General features: G+C 39.0%; 2 protein-coding genes and 1 long non-coding RNA gene across 3 annotated transcripts in view; 1 reads left to right on the top strand and 2 right to left on the bottom strand.

The window, feature by feature from the left end:
- Window positions 1-22,726, bottom strand: part of LOC124131181 — a 344,512-nt gene that overhangs the window by 14,656 nt on the left and 307,130 nt on the right. The gene's annotated exons all lie outside the window — the stretch shown is intronic.
- The window catches only part of LOC124131236 (receptor-type tyrosine-protein phosphatase T-like), a 236,164-nt gene that overhangs the window by 183,194 nt on the left and 30,244 nt on the right, over window positions 1-22,726 (bottom strand). The gene's annotated exons all lie outside the window — the stretch shown is intronic.
- Window positions 7,495-8,960, top strand: LOC125379154. Its single transcript, XR_007220613.1, has 3 exons — window positions 7,495-7,527; window positions 8,416-8,421; window positions 8,925-8,960. It is a non-coding gene; the product is annotated as an uncharacterized LOC125379154 (long non-coding RNA).

Below are 22,726 nucleotides of genomic sequence, written 5' to 3'. Positions count from 1 at the left end.
AATAAATACTGTGTAGGAGTGATCCTCCCCTATCATGTTTAACGTTTATCACAAACCTACATCAAACCATAATGCTGTGTATCAGTAGGTACAGATTGGAACTGACATTGTGATGCCAATAAAATATATTTATTTCCATACGCATGTATGACCTAATCACTACTTTTTAATATAGTGACTCCAGATGAAATAAGATATGTTACCTGTGTTAATGAAAGATAAGTTGTATTCTGAGACGTTTCACTAGATAATATCACAGGCATAAATTCGATTACGTGTGAAAGATCGCACTGCAGACACTACAATAACCAACATATATGTAAAGCAAGAAAATTCAAGTTCTCCACAAAGTCGGGATAGAATGTGTCTATGTTGTTACATACTCTCATGGCACAGCGGGCGTTGATATCCAGCCTTACACCCAGTAGAACATGTCCCATCTTGCCTGGAGCAGTTGGTTTTGTCCTGACAGTGTCCACACTCGATGCAGGGCGACCCGTAGGAACCAGCCGGACATGCTGTATATCAATAAGTACAATTGGAACTGACATTGTGATGCCAACATATTGTATTTATTCCCATTTGTGATTTAATCACTACTTTTAAATATATTGAATCCAGATGAACAAAAATATGTTACCTGTGCTACAAAGTGGAGGTTCATATCCAGGTTTACAGCCAGTCAAACATGTCCCATTTAGCACAGAGCATGGGGAATCGTCCTTACAGTGTCCACATTCTTGGCAGGGCGGTCCATAGAAGTGAACTGCACACACTGAATGGACAAAGATTATCTTAAGCCTTGCTTTGAAAGGATGAAATTACCACATCGCATGATGTGTTTATTTTTTAAACAGCCTACATGACAAGATGCAACATATTTTATCAACAAAATATGTATCATAAGACAATATTTGTGCAATTTGAAATTGGATTATAAGTTGAATGTCAGATTAAAAATCTTTCATGGTGAGATTGTTTTGTTACAAGTCACATGTATAAAAGGTAGAATGAAGTATGGACTGATTCACGAATAGAGATGTACAGATCAATGTGCAGTCTCGCTCTTGGAACTGAAAGGGTATAGCTTCAACTGTAAAATTTCACTTGATGTAATCGCTTCTTCTCGCAGTTGCTTGGCTGTTGAGATTTCCATTGCCTTCTTGAAATATTTTGAAAGCTACTTGGACATCTTATACGACATTTGCAGTAAAAACATCATCTCAACAGTGTTCCAAAAGACACTGTTATAAGCTGTTAAAGCAATTGTGGTGTACATGCATTTCTCTAATATAGGATCAAACCTAGATACGTTTTGAAGAGATATACAACATATTGAGATAAACATTGCATAACGCGTGCATTGACTCACTGTCTAGCACCTAATTATAAGTACTAAATAATATCTTTACTATATGAATTGGTCTTGATTGAGAAAGAGTTGGAAGATTTAAAAGTGCCCCAGGAGAGTTCACGTGCACATATATCTTATTTATACAGGGGGCACGGGTGGCCCAGTCGTCTAAGGCGCCGCGATTCGCTGTGCAGAGTTGCGTCCCTTGGGCACGCCAGAAACCTATGATTGTGGGTTCGAATCCCGGTTCGCCCCGATTGTGTTTCTACGTTTGTCAGCACCATACCCGTGCTCGTGGGTTTCACCGAAGTGGTAAACGTCTGAGACCTGCATCACTTCGGGCTTTCCTCCCACATTAAGCTGACACGCCGCGATATAACTGTAATACTGTTAAAAGCGGCGTTAAATCAAACTCACTCACTCACTATTTATACATTTCGTGGAATTTTCTAGTCATATGTCGGACTGGTTCAATTAGGTGTTGCCGCAGTGGATTCTGATATCCAGGTTGACACCCATCACCACATCTCCAATCTGCCGTGTTAGAAAGAGCGTTGCTCCGACAGTGGCCACATTGTAATGTACACGTGGACCCATAATAACAAGGCACACATGCTGTATGATGATAGGAGTAAGGTAACATTCGGTTAGAAATAGGTACGTTCATCCTACTAGTTATAAATGCAAGCATTTTCGTTAAACTAGCTTCGATTTCACATTTTCTCAACAACGAAATAAACAAATGACATACATACACTGATGTGGATCATTTACAGTAATATGAATTCAGACCAATCATAATATTAAGACTAAGGTAACAATAAAACATCTAGGTAATGTTATAACTAAAAATAAATATGTGGCTTACGCACAATGTATTGTGACATTTACAGAACTACAATTTCAGAACAATCATATGTAACGAGAGAGACTGTGTGAAACCCAGTATTACATTTCTAATTCACCATATGTCAAGAAATATTTTCGGGACCTCTTGTACACACATGCATCCATAACAATCAGGGGTAGAAATTGTGTCCGAAGTTTATTAACATCACTTTCGATCCCGCTGTTTAAACCTGCTACGTTTCGCACATGATTTCATTTCGACAAAGAAGATTTCTTTGGGGAAAACTATTCTTACTACTTATACGTAATTCCGTTCAAATGACATCACTTCCATTCCAGTGATAAAAAAATAGGTTAGTGAAAACACATCGCTACGCAGTGCGATTTGGAATTTGAAAATAGAAAGGAAAGTTTATGCTTAAATGATCTCCACTTAAATGACACCATTACCCATTGAGCTCTATGCAATTCGACTTTAAACAGAATGTCAAATATTTCTCTATAGCGTTAAGCATCTACCAAATACATTTACACATGCATAATAGCTGTTGAAATGAAATGTCGAAATGTCATAGCCTTAGAGATCATCACCATCATGTTTTACAGGAGCCCTAAATAAAGATTGATGTTTATTAAAATACAACACTGACTTTCTAAAGTTATAGTAAGTATGACACTAGCTAGGTGTTACACATCTTATTTAAACAAATTACATTACCGGGCATTTCAAACGTTGTTAATAGAAGCGACAACACTCATTTCTACAATCATAACGTCTCGTCACGATATGGCTGAAATATTGCCGATGTGACGTTTAACTTTAACTCACTCACTCACTCACTCCAAAATCATAACAAATTTCAGCTTAAAGCAGAGTCCATTGTATTATACCGAATGTATATAAAATAACGTCTCACTTTTACACAAAGGGGGACTGTAACCCTGTTGACATCCTTGTGTGCAGGTTCCATCATCCTTCTTACAGTCCGACATCCCGCTACACTGACCACAAGTGGAGGAACAGTTGACCCCATAATGATTTTGGCCACAATCTGTATGGATAGGGAAATATCAACACTTCTTCATGTTTTATTCCGTGTTTTAGAAGGAAATCTTGAATTCATAACGACGTTCACATGAAACACCAAATTACAACAAAAGTACCAAATTATCTTTTGAACAATGACTTAGTTTATGACTTCACGTAAAATATTCCACACGTAAATGTCTTATCATCAGATGGTTACAGTTTAAAAATTGGTATTGCATGTAAACACCACACTTTCCATACCTTGCTGACACCCCGGCCCTTGTTTCCCGGCAGTACAACCACTTCTACAGTAGCCACTCTCCTTGTTACATACTTCAGTTGCACTTAGACATTGACACTGCTTGTCACAGTCAGAGCCAAACCAACCGTCTCTGCATTCTACAATACATATAATATGAGATGCAAATCAGAGCACAGCTAAAGAACCTGATCCAATAAATGTTTGTCATTTGGGTCACGTGTAGTACAATTATATCCCGATTATATACTCCAACTGATACATTGGTCAGTGCTACTTATACGTAATTCCGTTCAAATGACATCACTTCCATTCCAGTGATAAAAAAATAGGTTAGTGAAAACACATCGCTACGCAGTGCGATTTGGAATTTGAAAATAGAAAGGAAAGTTTATGCTTAAATGATCTCCACTTAAATGACACCATTACCCATTGAGCTCTATGCAATTCGACTTTAAACAGAATGTCAAATACCAAATTATCTTTTGAACAATGACTTAGTTTATGACTTCACGTAAAATATTCCACACGTAAATGTCTTATCATCAGATGGTTACAGTTTAAAAATTGGTATTGCATGTAAACACCACACTTTCCATACCTTGCTGACACCCCGGCCCTTGTTTCCCGGCAGTACAACCACTTCTACAGTAGCCACTCTCCTTGTTACATACTTCAGTTGCACTTAGACATTGACACTGCTTGTCACAGTCAGAGCCAAACCAACCGTCTCTGCATTCTACAATACATATAATATGAGATGCAAATCAGAGCACAGCTAAAGAACCTGATCCAATAAATGTTTGTCATTTGGGTCACGTGTAGTACAATTATATCCCGATTATATACTCCAACTGATACATTGGTCAGTGCTGCTCCGGCTGCATGAACATGGAGATATACACAGTCACCAGGGCGGTGGCATCGTGGGCTTATAGTTGAGAGTGAGAAGTGTCATTTGCCCGAATTCTCCAAGATAGACGCTAACAGGCTATACTATGTGGACGTGTAGGCTAATAGTTGAGAATGATAGGTGCCATTTGCCCGAATTCTTCAGGATAGACGGTAATAGGCTATACTATGTGGACTTGTGGGCTAATAGTTGAGAATGATAGGTGCCAATTAGCGGATTCTTCAGGATAGACGCTAATAGGCTGTACTATGTAGACGTGTGGGCTAATACTTGTGAATGAGAAGTGCCATTTGCCCGAATTCTTCAGGATAGACGCTAATAGGCTATACTATGTGGACGTGTAGGCTAATAGTTGAGAATGATAGGTGCCATTTGCCCGAATTCTTCAGGATAGACGCTAATAGGCTATACTATGTGGACGTGTGGACTTATAGTTGAGAATGATAGGTGCCATTAAGCGGATTATTCAGGATAGACGCTATAGGCTATACTATAGACGTGTGGGCTAATAGTTGTGAATGATAGGTGCCATTTGCCCGAATTCTTCAGGATAGACGCTTATAGGCTATACTACGTCGACGTATGGACTAATAGTTGAGAATGATTGGTGCCATTTAGCGTATTCTTCAGGATAGACGCTAACAGGCTATACTATGTAGACTTGTGGGCTAATAGTTGAGAATGAGAAGTGCCATTTACCCGAGTTCTTCAGTAAAGGAACAAATACATGTATGCTATTCATGAAACTCGCGTATTTGGCTGTGCTCTAAGACAGTGAAATCTGTGTATGCAGATGATCGAGACTGAATATTGTCTGGGCTTGACCTTTATAAACCTGAGTATTGTTTTATACCGTCATATTCATTTCATAAACAATACACCTCATTTTGGAACACTTCTGAGAACATTCATACATAAAGGAAAAGGGTTTAAATAAGAGCGACGATGCCCTTTCCATAATCATGTACGATTCAGACTATAACATGCGCATGTACTGAGAAATAGTGATGATAACAGGTGTTGGTGAAAAGGTGAACATATCCTGCCCCACCGGTGGCACCCGTAAAAAAAATACATGCATATATAAGGAAGTCAATTGTTCCCCTGAAAAAAACCCAGGGTATATATGGTACAAGTCGAAATAGGGAATAGCATTGGACATAATTTTTCTCACTGATGTGTCAAAATTTCGAAATGTCAATATTACATATACCAATTAACCATGTTATAAGAACCGTCGTTTGGACACTGACGATATATTGTACACATGGATCCATATTAAGTGATGACATAGTCCCGGGTTCCAATTAGCATAACTCTGCGATCTTCGAGTGTTCGCAAAATCTGTGGCATCCATTTCCAGAAAGTCCAAGAAATAAATAATCACCATGTCTATCCAGTCTAATACATTTACTTTTGAATACATGTCTACTACAATCTGAAACTAGATCAATGTCACTTGTCCCGAGCTATCCTGAAGAGATTCAATTTGTTTCTGATGACATTACTTGTAGTTCTAGGCATATTGAACGCAGTTTAAAGTAAATGTCTCACTTCTACACAAAGGGGGACTGTAACCCTGCTGACATCCTTGTGTGCAGGTTCCATCATCCTTCTTACAGTCCGACGTCCCGCTACACTGACCACACGTAGAGGAACACTGGATGCCATAACGACGTTGGCCACAATCTGTATGGATAGGTTAGATAAACGCGTCTTGACTTTATACTCTCTGTTCTATGAAGGAAAACTTGAATTGATGACTATATTTACATAAGCCATTAAATGCGAAATTAATGTATTTAACGATTACCTAGTGTAGAGTTCTCCATTATGGCAACAGTTGCCACTCTTTGTGAATGGATTTCTTTTCATCAGACTGTTACAGATAAACAATTGGTAATAAATCGATTTTTTTCAAACCTTGCTGGCATCCTGGACCTTGTTTCCCAGCAGCACATCCACTACTGCAGTGGCCAGTCTCCTTGTTACACGCTTCAGAGGCAGTTAGACACTGACATTGCTTGTTACAGTCAGAGCCAAACCAACCATCGTTGCATACTACAATATACAATACACACACAAGGACATTATATGTTCTCAGCTGTGTATCACTATAGTCATTTGAAAAATCACAATCACGAAACGTTTCACTGTACAAACAATGTGTGTTCAAAGGAAATAAATTTAGAATTACGTTGATACTAAACTATAAGTGAGAAAATCTACCAGATGGACGATTTCCTAATATCACATTCTATCATACCTTGCTGACACCCAGGTCCTTGTTTCCCGGCAGCACATCCACTGCTACAGTTGCCAGTCTCCTTGTCACATACTTCAGCTGTATTCTGACACTGGCACTGCTTGTCACAGTTATCTCCAAACCATCTATCGCTGCATTCTACAAGTACACATACTATGAGATGCAAATCAGAAAACACCTAATGAATCTGATCCAATAGGCGTTTGTCATTTGGGACCCATGTAGAACAAGTATGTCCTGAGTATTTACTCCAACTAATACACTTTATATGTCAGTGCTGTTTGGACTGCATGTACACAGACGCTTGGGCCGTGGACTTTTGGACGAATAGTTGAAAGTGAAAAGAGCCCTTTAGGCGAACTGTTCACTACAGACGCTCATATGCTACTCATGGAAGCCGCGTATTTGGCTGTGCTTTGAGATATATGGGGGAGTTGTGACATAACTTTATCGGGATAAATGGAACGGTTTCTTCGCCTCGTTCTTTGGTCTTGCAACTGTCCTTCTATACCCCAATACAATACTGTCATTAAACATAGTATCTATTACTTATAATGTTATCATTTAAAGACAGCTCTCATTATCATTATCCTATGTTCGTGTTTATATTCCGGTGTGTTTTTTCAATGCTATAAAATAATAATATGTATTGTAAATAAGTAATATGACATGTCACCATGATAACTCACGGAAGATCTGCACCTCACATAATGTCAGTATCGTTCCAGTGACACGTATTGAGACAGATGAACCACTCAAAGCTTCGCCACACTCTATATTCAGAACAGTCTGTTGTCCAGACAATGAGTAACACAGTTGGTCACCAACCTTCACCTGAAGGCCCACGTTGCGATCAGTCACTGTGAACAGCAATCATTATGTGATGAGTGAGTGAGTGAGTGAGTTGGGTTTAACGCCGTTTTTAACAGTATATATTACCACTCTATATTTAGAACAGTCTGTTGTCAAGACAATGAGTAACACAGTTGGTCACCAACCGTCACCTGAAGGCCAGAGTTGCGTTGAAGAACTGTGAACAACAATCATTTCGTGATGAGTGAGTGAGTTGGGTTTAACGCCGCTTTTAACATTATTCCAGTTATATCACGGCGTGTCAGCTATATGTGGGAGGAAAGCCCGAAGTGATGCAGGTCTCAGATGTTTACCATTTCGGTGAAACCCACGAGCACGGGTATGGTGCTGACAAACCTAGAAATATACTTGGGGCGAACCGGGATTCGAACCCAAAATCATAGGTTTATGGCGTGCCAAAGGGACGCTACTCGCGTCACCTTAGACGACTTGGCCACCCGTGTCCCCCATTATGTGATGATACAACATGTGTATGGATATAATGTGTAGCCCCGATAAGGCCCTGTGGTACATGTATATGTTGTGATATAAATTCATGTTGGACTTTATCCTTCTTGTGTTGATAATTGTATAAGAATACGAATTCACTTTATATCATATGTATGTACATAGTCTGTGTGGTCAGACTGGGTTCACCTACTTAACTTCTCGTGTTAGATCCGGGTTAAAATAGGTCTCCAGCAAGCCATGCCTGTCGTAAAAGGCAACTAACAGGATCGAGGGATAGAAATGCTGACTTGCTTTATGAATGTCATTGCATCCCAATAGCGTAGATCGATGCTCATTATGTCAATCAATGGATTGCACTGTGACTACTTACATTATGTGATGATACAAGATGTGTATAGGTATAATGTGTAACCCCGATTAGGTCCTGGTGGTATTGTAGCGGCATACATGCATGTTTGAATTTATCCTTTTGATGTTGATCATTGTAAATGTTATGAATTTCGAACTATGGCGTCTGAACAAGTTGAATTTAGAAAAAAACCAAGCACAACTTGTAGAACAAGGCGAGTAATATTGTGATGTGGTATATTTTCAAGACATTCCTTGGGTTACATGAGAAATGACTTTATGTCATATGTATGACTTGCTTGATGCATGTCGTCGCCTCCGAATTGCGGAGATCGATGCTCATGATGTCAATCAATGGATTGTTTGGTCGACACTAGACTATTTACAGACTGACGTCATAAAACTTTAATATTGCTTAGTGGGCGTTCAAAAACAAACAATAAAATCTCTTAAGAAAGCGACCAATTGTGTAATATTCAGGGATGGAGGCTTAAGATCCTGCCACGCCTAAATGACGCAACAAGTGGGTTCCCCTCCTCGTGAACAGGATGTATATTATTTAAACATATGTCAGACTCACAGTCACTACGGAGATATATTCTCATCCGTCTGATCTCCAATGTGGTATGAATGTCAACACGCCACCATGCTCCTGTGGACGTCGTGTCGTCTGTGTGCGTACAACTTCTATCATCAAACGTTTGGTCAGTATTGCCATCGACGGCTTTGTCAGATGGAAAGGGACCACCAAATCCTTGCAATTCGCTACTCTGCCTCGTCGACTTACCACGTGCTATGTTGCCTTTAACGAAATTGATCAAATAATAAAACACAGTCGTCCTAGGCAGCATTACCAATCTAGCAAAGTCCGCACTTAAAATGCTAAACACATTGAACAATTAACTTAGAAACATTTATTTTCAAAAGAGGTATCAAAAGGTATAGCTCAAAATCAAAACGAAGACAAAACGTACGTTTTCATATCGTCCAAGTAAATAATCTCATTGTTGACATTTTTTTCCTTCTTTGCAAAAGGCTACTTCAACATTTGCTAAAGTTCTCGTCTTTAAACCAGTTCTAGGATATGTTTAGAATTTGCATGTGACCGTTGCTTGGTAAATTGTTGGTCACCCGACCTATATATATCTGATTACAAATTATGTAAATTAGGTACAGGTCATTGCGTGCTATTTTGGTGATTCGGCTGACTGAATATTAAATTCGACCCATATCCTGAAAATGAGGTGCCTATAAATTACTAATTTGATACATCAATAATTTGTATAGATGTATATCAATAATAACTCATATTAATCCACAGTATTTCATGATACAACATTTGCACATTTTATGTGCTTACCAGATGTCTGCTTACAGCTCTCTGAATGAAAATATTTATATTGTACTTTTACTCACGCTTTTGGCAGTAACTCCCAAACCAGTCTGGTTGGCACAATGTTCCTGGGCAAGGAGAACCAGGGAAATTCGTGCATCCATTCTGACAGTGACAATCTTCTGTAGAAACAAATAGAATGACTACGAATATCCAATATCTGAGCATGTTTCTTGTTTAACGTTTCCCTACAATCACCTATTTGTACACCTGTGATGTTGTTATAAAAACAATATACACTCCTCACCTAGGCACAATATGATACCTTGATAATTATGTCTTTTACTAAAGGATTGACTGTGTATTGTTTTCGGTTAATTGAGGTATGAATCGAAAAAACGATGTGCAAACTGTATGATTCCGCGTAGTAAGGACCTACCTTGTGAGGAGTCCGGCAATGAGACAAGTAGTAGAACATAAACCAGAAACATTGTCCATGTGCTTGTCCAAAGAAATCTGAAAACAAATTCAGCCAAATTTAGCCAAACAGAGCCACTTAACACGTAAACAGCCGGTTGATCTACATGTAAATGTTGGTGCACACTAACCCAGGTTTTCACGAGGCTGTTTAGGATACAAACAATAAGCATACCAAACAAATGTTGTCACAGAAGTTGACATACACCGAAAGATGAAGAGACGTCTCCGCTGACACTGTCCAAATCTTTCGGGAGTTTTGAGGGCTATTTCAGAACAATTCCCTTCATAACATAAATCTTTTTTCTTTTTCTCGTTTGTCAAACTCAGCACTCAGCACTATTCCAGCTTTATGACGACGGTATATATATAATCGAGTCATGACTAGACAAATCAGTGATTGACCATCGTTCTACGAAATTGGGACACGATGACATGCAATCACTGAGCAAGCCCACTCGACCCCGTTAGTCGCCACTTACGAAAATGTGTGGTCAATAAGCAATGTATGAAACCGATTTCTAGTGTCCCCCACTGTGAAACGGCGAAAAAGCGTCATTAAACCACACTCACTCACTCACGTACTCACTAATTCACGATACAAAGCATGTATGCATGAGAAATGTATGTCATTGATATAATCATTCTTGTGTCATTGATATAATCATTCTTGTGATATTAAAAAACCCTTATGACCATGCATATGTAACAACGGATCTTACTATCATATATATGTTTGTTGATTAAATGAGCTAACAATTAATATGTTGTTACCGCTCATGTAAAGTTGTCTGGATCTTCAGAGCGCTAATAGCACCATTACGTATGTTAACTTTTCGACTTCATCAATGCGCATCTTGAATAGGAAGGCACATACTTGAATGGATGTAAGAGGGAGTTCAACTGGAATGTTGTGTCGAGTGGCACAAACAAACGCTATTCAGGACAGACGTTACACATAAAATAGCTGTCACTATTCACGCAGCGAACACGACATGCACAGTGAAACGCGCACCTACACTACAGTAGCAAAGTGTACATTAAGGATATAAGTTTCCTTCTATCATCATAAACATTTTAACATTTACCCCGTACACTCAAGGAACAAACTCTTAAGCGGTGTAACAACATATTAAACTTGAGGTTTCGTTGATATACTTCTTCTTTAGAAGATTTCAAAAAAACGTCATACGACTATAATTTTTGTTTGATCAGGGTTACAGCATTTAAAGAATTGTGTCATACGTTCCCGCGTTTGTCAAAATGAACACTTCACAAACCTTTGCATGTGAAAATGAATAACTTGAAAAACTGCGCGTTATTGTGTTGCTTATACTCATGGACCTATACATAGATGAGGGTTGTTCCTTTCTGTGGATAGATCACAACGCATAAAGCACCTCATGCTAGGATACTGTTTAAAGAAAGTGTTATTAACTTGGGCAAGCGCCTCTGGACATAATGTACCGTAAAATGCTGGATTGTGGAGGGAAACATAAAACATAACGAAGAGAGATCAGGCTGACACTTTGCGTGTTGTGGATGTATTTGAAGCCTCGCGCCTGAGACCAGGAAGTAATCTGAGTGTTGCATAAAACTGTCCGCCTCTTAAGCAAACGACTCTCGACAAGGTTAAACCTGTTTTCCAGGATTGTATCAGTTTAGAAATAGAACATTGTTAAAACATGAAATGTAGAAACATGAATAAATCCCTGATTGATGTATAGTTATTTGTGTATTTTCATGTTGCCTTGTTACAAGTATTTCACGCACCATGGTGACTAAATACAATGAAATAAAAGGGAGGTTTCAAGAAGGAAAAACATATTTTGATACATTGTATGGTTTGAAAGTTGAAATCTCAAATATTCCATTAACAACACCAGTCTACCTGACCAAAGTGTGTGTTAAGTAAAACCAGTTCTGATAAGAGTAGTGTTATGTTTTACTATTTTTTATTCCTTCAATAGCATAACGTGGTTTCTTCCAAAATTGGGCAAACATTTATAGAATAACCCGCGAGGTACCTTTTTACGTAATCAGTCGTACCGAGTGGGTTCTTCTATTTATTTCCCATAATTATATTAAAGACGTTTCAAGGGAAAAAAACTGTCGCCGATCAGGTTTTGTATCAATCCACGAGTGAAAAAACACTGTCCATTCACTCCAATCGCATTACTCAATTAACGTGTTGTTACCCGTGAAAAATATAGCTCTGTAAAAAAACTATAAAGATCACATTATTGCAGTTATATTTCTGTCCGATTTACACAGCGTACGCTATCTAGCATTGATAAAGACGACAGGTTTCCAAAAAGGTTCATCAAGTTTTTTAATCAAGGCTTGTTTTGACAAGATGTCGTCACTGACAGACAGCCCCCGTCGTGCATCGGCAGAGACATGCATTTCACATTGAGAAGAGGAAACATGGAAAACCTGTCAAATTTTTCATTTGTCGTTTTAAAAAAATGCCCAAACCTATAACAGCAACATAGACAGAATGTACAGAAGTCTTGTTTGTTAGAGAAAAGTGACGAAAAGAAGGTAAACTTTGAAAAGTACGATTGCTGTCACAGTGTCAGAATGAATGACCCGACTTGACCCAGATATGAGACAGCCGAAACAAGGAATGACAGGAGAACCGGCGTTACATCCGGACAAGTTTAATGAACAGCGTGTGTGATTTGAGACAAGTGTGACTGATGGGAAACATGTGCATGTGGGATTTTAGGAGGACTTGTCAAACGAGCTGTTGGAGTGGACAGAGTCAGGTGACGGGAGTTTGTTGATATTTTGATGTGATTCGTTTATAGACTAACACGGTATCTGGTGCCAAGCTGTCCGCATTCACGGAATTCATTTAGGTTAGTTCAATATCGGACACAGGATCAGCTCCCTGGGGTACGTTTTCCTTGCATTTCTAATTATTTTTGTTTTGATTTCAAAATATTTCCGAGTCCAGCAAAGTGCATCGATTTCGCAACCAGATGTCGGTAATCTTGTCGCTAAGGTAACACGCTATGCTGCCCTTGATCTCCTTCAAAGTAGACATTTCGAATTCTGAACCGTCTGATGTGCATGCCGAAATGTTGTTCATATGAAACGATGTTTCTTGTCTTAAAAAATAAATCTGGAGTCAGTGAGATTGTAGCACATAAAACTTCTGGAGGGAAAGGTGTGGATTTGTGAATGAATGGGATGAGATATAAAAGTTCAACTGACCAATCAGCTTCGAGAATCACTGTGCAAATATCAAAAGGTTATTACACTGCATATTTTAGCCCATATGGGTTATTATATAATAATATAAATATATCTGTTGCATAACCGTCACCGGATTGTGCGACTGTGATGGTGTGTTCTGATACTTTGTGGTCCTTATCTAAATGAGGATGTGACTTGCAGAAATATAGAGAACAATCTTCCATGTTCACCATGAATCTACCTATCTATAAGAGTCTGGAGAATAAACATATAATCAGTGGTACAGTAACCTTGTCAGAATCATGTTTGCTCTTCGTTCTTATCAAGGGTATCCGACTACAATACTTAGCGTTTGTTAATAGTGTTAATAAGTATCTTACTAAATAAACTAGTAAGTTGAATCCCCTATAACCTCTGTCACTGAGCCTTTCTTGTGAATTGGAACCATAGTTCCAAGTGTCCAATCTTTTGGAAGTAAGAGGTAGCCATCATTGTATTAAATAATATTTCGAAATATGGCTGGATGTTATCAAGAGAGTATTAAAATAATTCCATTATTAGTCAATTCCTGGATTTTTCAAGTTTCTTAGATTTTAAATAGCGGATTTAATTTCTTCTTTTGAGAAAGGTGAATCTAATATTTCTGTTGCAAAATTGGTTTCATCATTATGAAAAGGGTCCAAATGAATGTTTTCTGTAGAATCATTACGGTTAAGAAGAATTTTAAAACCATAAACCTCTCATGAATTTCTCTGTCACTTTTGATTTCCTTCTTTTTTCCTAATATTTGTTCAAGGTCGTCCAAAATTGTTTTGATGAACTGATATTTTCTTCTAGTTTTTTTTCTGTTTCTATCCATGAATTTTTTTTCTGCAAATAACTTTATACTTGTGTTTCGAATCAGTATACTCAGCAAATGCATCGTAATCCTTTATTTTCCTGAAATGGTTTAAAAGAATGCAGCTTTTCGTCTTTAATAACTCACATTCCCAGTCAAACCACAGTTACATTTCCTGCATATGCACTAGCTTCTGTAAACAACGATACACTTTTATCAATATTTGTAAAAACAGAATCAAAAGCTTTATGTAAGAGGCACTAGAAAGTGTCAGATAACAGACGTTCTTGGAAATTTTTTGATTTGTTGTTATCCCACTTAAACATTTCGTGACAACGATTGGCTTTATCAAATGATGGCTTTCCTACTGAATGAAGCACACGTAATGACAATGTAATAAGCAGACACTGTGATTCGTGTCGTGACTTCACATAAAAAAATTCACACAAGAAAAATATATCTATGGTGCTCATAATTAATAACACTTGACCTAGCATTGCCGACAAATGTCAAGTCAACTTTCCCGGAATCACGTCCACAAAGGCCATTCATAATGTGTACATTTAAAACAGAACATAAATTAATCAAATATTTTCCAAAATTATGAAGAACTGTACCATTGAATATCTACACAGATTAAATCTGTCTAAGAGAAAGTCCCAATTTGAAGAATCCTGGTCATAGAGATATCCAAGTATATCATCTACAGTGCGTTTGACTCCAAATGAGAACGATGAATTGCAAAAAAACTCGAAATCCAGAAAAGTGTAATGAAACATCAATACGGTACTTGACCATGAATACTCTGTACCCAACAAAATCTGAATTTTGTTTAATTTAAGACCCATGACGGATGAAGTTCTTTAAGAAACTATCATGTAATTTTGTATAGAAACCGTGGAAGGCACAGCGCAAGCACGCATGCACTGCACGTTCTGTGGTATGGGAAATGACAGAGCATTAGAGGGGCCGTCTCATGATAATTTCAGTCGCAATCTGACTCGCTCATGCCATAGATCTCGTCGTCGGAACTGCTGGTGCCTGAACCGATTGCCACTATCATAGGTTGGACTGTTGCTGGCCGTAGTCCATCTCGTGACCTTTAACGTGGCTCTATCTCGTCAACGACTGTGGCCACACAACGACTCCATGTTTCTACTGTTACCCGACCAAGGGATTCCTTTACGAGTTGTTCAACGTATCGTAATTTGAACGTTCTGTTCGATCGTCCAACGTCACCCTTGACGATGCCCCATACCAACTCGATTGGATTCAGGTCGCAGTGATAAGGTGGCAGTCGTAAGACAGCGTGACCCTGACCCTTGATGTAACTGTCAACTTTATACACGGGGTCAGGTTTCATAGTTTTGATGATTTCATAGAGCTGTGGTTTCGTCGCTCGAGAAGGAAAGGTAATGTTCCTCCGTTGCAGCCAAGTAACCATGTCTCCTTTACGGTTATTAGAGGTTGGAATCTTGCTTTCTGGATCCTGCACACTATGATACGGTGCATTGTCCATGACAATGAGAGACTTGATAGGCAAAGCAGGGACTAATTTATCTTTCACCCACTCAAGAAATACATTGCCGTTCATTTCTGTGTGGTAGTCCCTGTTGTCTTTGGCCTTGGCTCTAAAGACGATGTCACAGTCTGGGAGAAAACCCTGACTATCAGAACCAGCATGGAGAACTATGAGTCTTTCACCCTTTCCCATTGGTAACTTTCTACCAGACTCCTTACAGTCACCACTGGGTACCCACTGACTGTTGGCTGTGTGTGACGCATTTACCCATGTCGCATCTAAGAAGACGGGCTCATATCCTTCTTCACGTTTCTGCTTGATGGTACGAAGATACTGATTTCGGAGACCAACAATGTCCGACCATTCACACAACACAGCCCTTTTTTCTCCAGTTATCTTTTTGTATTTGTAACCAAATGTATGCAACAGCTGCCATAGTTTGTACTTAGTAACACGTAAATCATGGTCAGTTTCAAGGTATTTCTTCAAAATTCTTAGGGACAGGTACTTATATTGTGAGTGCAGTTTAACAATTGCACGTCTGACTTGATCCCTCTGAAAACTGTCTAATTTATCAACCTTGCGTGGTTTTGACGTGTTCCCTACCTCCTTGGCCTGACAATTTGTATCTTGTCGACTAACAACATTTTTAAGATTCTGAGGGGACATACCAAGAGCTTTTGAAGCTCGTTTCAAGAATTTATTAATTGCATAAAAAGGCTTTGCTCTTTCTGCTTCACTCCTAAAGAAATCTTACACATTCAACATCAACTGTTTAACATCTGCTGAGTAGCGCATCTTGTCATTGAATGAACACGGTCACTGTGTAGCACGTGCAGACCGTGCTTGCGCTGTTCCTTCCACGGTTTGTCCCCCTACGTGTCATGTACACATTTCTATGCAAAATTACATGATAGTTTCTTAAAGAACTTCATCCGTCATGGGTCTTAAATTTAACAAAATTCAGATTTTGTTGGGTACAGGGTATTCATGGTCAAGTACCGTATTGATGTTTCATTACACTTTTCTGGATTTTAAGTTATTTTGCAATTCATCGTTCTCATTTGGAGTCAAACGGACTGTAGATGATATACTTGAATATCTCCATGACCAGGATACTTCAAATTGGGACTTTCTCTTAGACAGATTTATTCTGTGTAGATATTCAATGGTACAGTTCTTCATAATTTTGGAAAATATTTTATTAATTTATGTTCTGTTTTAAATGTACACATTATAAATGGCCTTTGTTGACGTGATTCCGGGAAAGTTGACTTGACATTTGTCGGCAATGCTAGGTCAAGTGTTATTAATTATGAGCACCATAGATATATTTACTTGTGTGAATTTTTTTTATGTGAAGTCACGATGCGTTCTCATTAAGAGTCAAACGGACTGTAAGTAAGGATAAGAATTTATGGATGAACAACTTCTTTATTACAATTAAGAGCGACGTTTCGGTGTAGGTTCTAACACTGTTATCAAGCAAGTGAGTCGGTTGATGGTTGAGATTGCCACGTCTCCATGAAGACGACGAAGAACTTCTTTGATAGGCATTTAGAAGTTGGAGTACTAAGTAAGGATAAGAATTTATGGATGAACAACTTCTTTAGTACATTAAGAGCGACGTTTCGGTGTAGGTTCTAACACTGTTAGCAAGCATGAAACTACACCGAAACGCCGCGCTTAATTGTAATAAAGAAGTTGTTCATCCATAAATTCTTATCCTTCGCCAATGGTGATTAGAGCGAAGTAACTGAAGGAATAGCCGCAGGTTTCGTGTAATATTTTCAGGTTCACGCTTGACTTACTCGCATGGAACCGTCCTGACTGTTAAATGTTAAAAGTTGGTTTATAAACATATAGCGAGTGCTCGTAAGTAAGAAGACTTGTGACTGGTAAGTCATATTCCATGTGATGGTTAATGTGGCGTCATTGAGGTAGGTTGTAGGGCGAATGACCGTTAGACGTTAGTCGGATTCAGAGTGCTGTGTGCGCACGTACGTGTCTGTTATCGAATATAACCCAAACAAACAACATGGTTGATTCCGACCTAACATGACGAACGTCTTGACAACGTCAACGTAAGGCAATGTGACACATGTATGGGTGGATCTGTAATTATATGGGGTTGGATCACTATGGCTGCCACAACGCCACTGCATATGATCCATGGAAGCGTATCTGGACAATACTACCGGGACTGGGTACTACCACATCGCTGTGGTTCCGACCTTTCCCTGATATATCACGCCTGGTTCTTCCTTTTCTTTTTCATCCATCACCATCACCCAGTACCATTTTGTACTACTGTAATCATCTGATACTTTTGAATATCCTCTTCTTTGGGAGTGTATAGCTCCCCACGCTCAGACGAGAGCAGGTCTGACCAAAATAAAGGTGATTATGACATGCATTTGCCTTACATGAAAAACACCAAGTGGACCAGACTGCCCCAAAAGTCGTACCACAACTTCCTATTTTACCTTTAATATTTAAACACTCATTCCTCCATAAATATGAACCAGAACCATTTGACAACCAACGTATCTTTTAACCTCGCTCACACCTGTTCATGGTGATATTTATAATAGGAAAGTCATTATGAGTTGCTTTAGTGGATGTTCCAAACTGGAATCTGAACATGAAACACTTCTGTAGGCTCCACTAAATAACGTATGCTATTTATATTATAGTCAAATTTACAAAGATTTATTTCGAAGAAAAATGTTTACATGATATCTATCTAAGCCTGCCAAGGGTGAAGAGACAGTTGTTATGTGACAAGGCATTGACGTCACATTAAACGCATTTCCGCCACATGAGCACATCTGAGGAAACAATCACAATGCAAGATTTGAAAACAAGTGATGATAAATGGTCTGTTTGATGTGTTTTTTTTTACTCAGGCATTGATATTACTTGTACACCAGTTACAATAACAAGGAGCGGCTAGAAAGACTAGGGTGGTTAAAACGCTGACCCGAGTTCGACCCCCTCATGGCCCATGTCTGGTATAACCCGTCATGATATAATGGAGTATTGCTAAAAGCAGCCTAAAATCAACCTGCACTGATATTTTGCTGAAACGTTGGTCTAGACTGTCAGGCGAGATAGGAGGTTGGCGCATGTAATGTTAAATGAGGTCAGGAATTTCATCTGGTCACGAAACATTGTGATGATCTCATTCCTGAGTTTTGTGTCAGCGGGCGTTGTCCTTCCATATCACTATACAGGCTACGGTGACACGGTGGTCACTTATCAGGATTAAATAAATAAACAAACTCATACAGATTAATAATAAGCTGGATTTTGAAGGATATTGGTAGAGATATTAGCAGACTTACTTGTTGCTTGCTGTGGCCGGAACTTGGTCCACGCTTGTAACAAGGAAGTACATTTAACGATATTTAATCTCTCTTATAACCAGGTTTACCATCAGTGTTGAACCAGGAGCAGGAAGCAATGCATAAACTCCAGCGTTCATAATCACTGTGTGACCGAAATAAGGCTCATGCGTCGTAGATGTTTAACTTGCTCACATATACATAAAATAACATCAATATTGAAATGGGATTAGGTAACACTGCATACATTCTAGATTGATTCATAACCACATATAGACATGCATTATGACAATATTACATGGTGTTAAGTCAAAGACATTTCAAGCTAAGCAGCGAAAACGTTTGTATCTCCAAGATAGTTAGTCTTGTCCATACTAAGTCCTACATAGGAGATACTAAGTCCTACGTAGAAGATACTTGGACCAAAAAAAAATTCACCGTGGCCCTACTACGCTTCCGTAGTTTTATTATCAGGTGCTCATAAAAACACGTTTGTTCAGCAAAAGCTTTGGTTTGATGGGCTGGTGATATATTTAAATATTTGTATTTACCTTTCATATCAACTCCCCTTTTTTACATTCGTAAACGCATCTTCCCGAGGCAAGAGAGTTAACTGAAAAGTAAAAGTCCAGTTTCCACCCTTGCCGAACTAGGCTGGAATTCCTGGGCTCGATAATGGCGCAAGCAGTGGCTTTTTCGAGTTATGTCCCTTCTCTGCCGCCAATGGACCGATCAGATTCCACCTCTCGTATCACTTGCATTTGCTTCAAACAAAATGGCGGCGCCCAGTCAAGACGATCTGATCGATAATCAAGATCTATATTGTGATAAACGGGTCTTCAATCGCGAAGTGCACCAAATCGCGTGAGCACTTTGATTAATAACATGAAAAGATTGACAACGAGTTGGCGGTGCACATGCTTTGCAAATCCTGTAATCGATCGAAATATGTATGACAGTTTACGAACCGGATTTCGATTTCATTGCGCGATTTTGATTCTATAATGCATAGACTCGTAAGTCCAGTCAAAATCTAACTCCATAGTACCAGCCTAGTTCGGCAAGGGTGGAAACTGGATTTTTAAAGTCAGTTAACTCACTTGCCTCGGGAAGATATGTAAACGCGGCGTAAAACCATACTCACTCACTCGCATGTTAAAACGTCAACCCCAGAGAATAACTAGTTTTGATTATCTGACACCTGGTGCCGCTGTGATCAGTGGAGAGGGTACTGTACTTAGATGCTTTAGGGGCCAAGTGTCATCAGCCAAAGACTAATCCAGCATGGTATGGAACATTCTAGAATGTATTTAGACTATATTAGACTCTTGACGCCATCAAATGGAACCGCAAATCAATATGCCAGAAACCAATGATAGTGGGTTCGAATCCCAGATTCGCCCGGGTTGTGTCAACACCATACTCGTGCTCGTGTGCTTCAACAAAGTGGTGACCTCTAAGTCCCACACCAATTCGGCTTCCCCGCCCATCAAGCTGGCATGCCAATGATCACAGCAGCGATAAAACCAACTCACTAGTCCTAAGGTTGAGTTGCATCCCTATGACGTGCATTGGATTCCAAATTCGTAGGTTCGAACGCAAGGTGCAAATCAAAGGAAATGTCTTGAAAGTATGTAAGAGGGAATGCAACTGGAAGGCTATATCAGTCTACAGAAACAAACGCTATTCAGGACAGCCTTTATACATAAAATAGCTGTCACCAATCACACTGTGAACACGAAATGCACAGTGAAACGTGGCAGCTACACTGCAGTAGAAAAGCGTACAGTAAGGATTTCCCTTCTATCATCGTAGACATGTTAACATCAACCCCCCAACCCCCACCCCCCCCCCCCCCCCCCCCCCCCCCTACACTAAAGGACGACACTCAAGCGGTGAAACAATATATAAAACTTCAGCTGCTGGATTCTGCAATATGACATTAATTGATAAGGGTGACAGCATTAAGACATTGTGTCACACGTTGACGCGATAGGGATATTCCTTTTGGTGTACAAATCACGACACACAAGCCACCCTGCTTCGATACTGTTTCAAGAAAGTGATATTAATAAAAACCTGGAAAAAGGGGAAAACTAACATAAATAAGAGAGATTAGACTTACCCTTTGCGTGTTGTGGACGTGTTTGGGACCAGGAAGTAATCTGACTGTTGAATAAAACTGTACGCCTCTCAACAATGTTAAACCTGTTTCACAGGATGATATCAGTTTAGAAAAATAACACTGTTGAAAATGAAACTCGCTGTTTTATGCATTGTTCTTTGTTAACAGGTAATACAAAGAACAGGTATTAACAGAAATACATATTTTGATACAATGTATGGTTTGAAAGATGAAATCTCAAATATTCAATTAACAACACCAGTCTAACCCACCTTGCCTTAAGTAAAATCAGTTCTGATAAGAGTAGAGTTATGTATTTTTATGTTTTTTTCCTGAACAGCATAACGGTGTTTCTTCCACAATGGGGGAAAATATTAATATATGAAGGATACGTCACTGTGATGTTGTATTGCGATACTTTGCAGGACTTCTCAAATTGAGGATGTGACTTGCAGAAACTACGTCGATAATAGGGATGGGTCGCGCTTGAACAAACATGCACTGCACATTATGCATCTAACCACATTACGCCAGTTTTATGACTACTGCTGCCACATCTATCTAAGCTTTGTCCCCCGAGGGAACACCTCATTGTGCCCTCACCTATTGTTATAGGGTACAGGTGTAGTCAGCCGTGGTTAAGTGGGTAATAATAGGGGGACTACCTATAGTCTGTTGCATGTCTGCAAGCATATATTTCATTAAATTGCATCTATTTCATATTGATAGATTACGTATTGCATTTCAAATTCACTTTACAGCAGAAATATTCAGTTCACTTGAACGACAACACCTTTGTTGTCTCCTGGGTGGTTGTGGACGTCACGATAGGTGGTGATGATGTTGATTGTCGCCGGACAGTCCTTCCTGCAGCAACGCCAACGTATGGAGGTGTTTCTTCTGTTCTTAATTAGGAATCTGTGTCCGTTGAAAACTAAGTTCTGTCCACCTTGGGAGTTAGCAACAAATCGAACATTAACATGAGCATTAGCCATTTTGTTATGGCAGTATGACTTGCAAATGCCATTTTATACACTTCCAAGATTGACATCAATAACTCATATATAATTTTAATCATCCTTATGCATTTAATCATGTACATTAGAAAACTGTTCACCTATTATCATCAAATAATGTACACGAGAAAACTGTTCACCCAGTCAAAGCCCTTCCATAATGCCCCCAAGTCATACCACAACTACCCATTTGATGTTTAACAATAAAACGCTCATCTCTTCAAGAATATGAACCAGAACCATTTGACATCCAACGTATCTTTTAACCTCGCACACACCGATTCATAGTGGTATGACAACTCCATTTACGGATATCTATTATTGGAAAGTCATTATGAGTTGCTTTAGCGGATTTTCTTGTTTGCTCAACTAAACAACGTATGCTTATTATGGTATCGTTTATTCAAATTTATAAAGATTTATTTTCGAAGAAACATGTTTGCATTACATAAGCCTGCCAGTGGACTTTCAGTAACTCAAAGTGTGAAGAGACAGTTGTTATGTGACAAGGCATTGACGTCA

The sequence above is a fragment of the Haliotis rufescens genome, unplaced genomic scaffold (assembly GCF_023055435.1).
Source record: "Haliotis rufescens isolate VD_foot unplaced genomic scaffold, xgHalRufe1.0.p SCAF_14, whole genome shotgun sequence".
NCBI classification, from domain to species: domain Eukaryota; kingdom Metazoa; phylum Mollusca; class Gastropoda; order Lepetellida; family Haliotidae; genus Haliotis; species Haliotis rufescens.
This window is presented reverse-complemented; position numbering and strand designations above follow the sequence as displayed.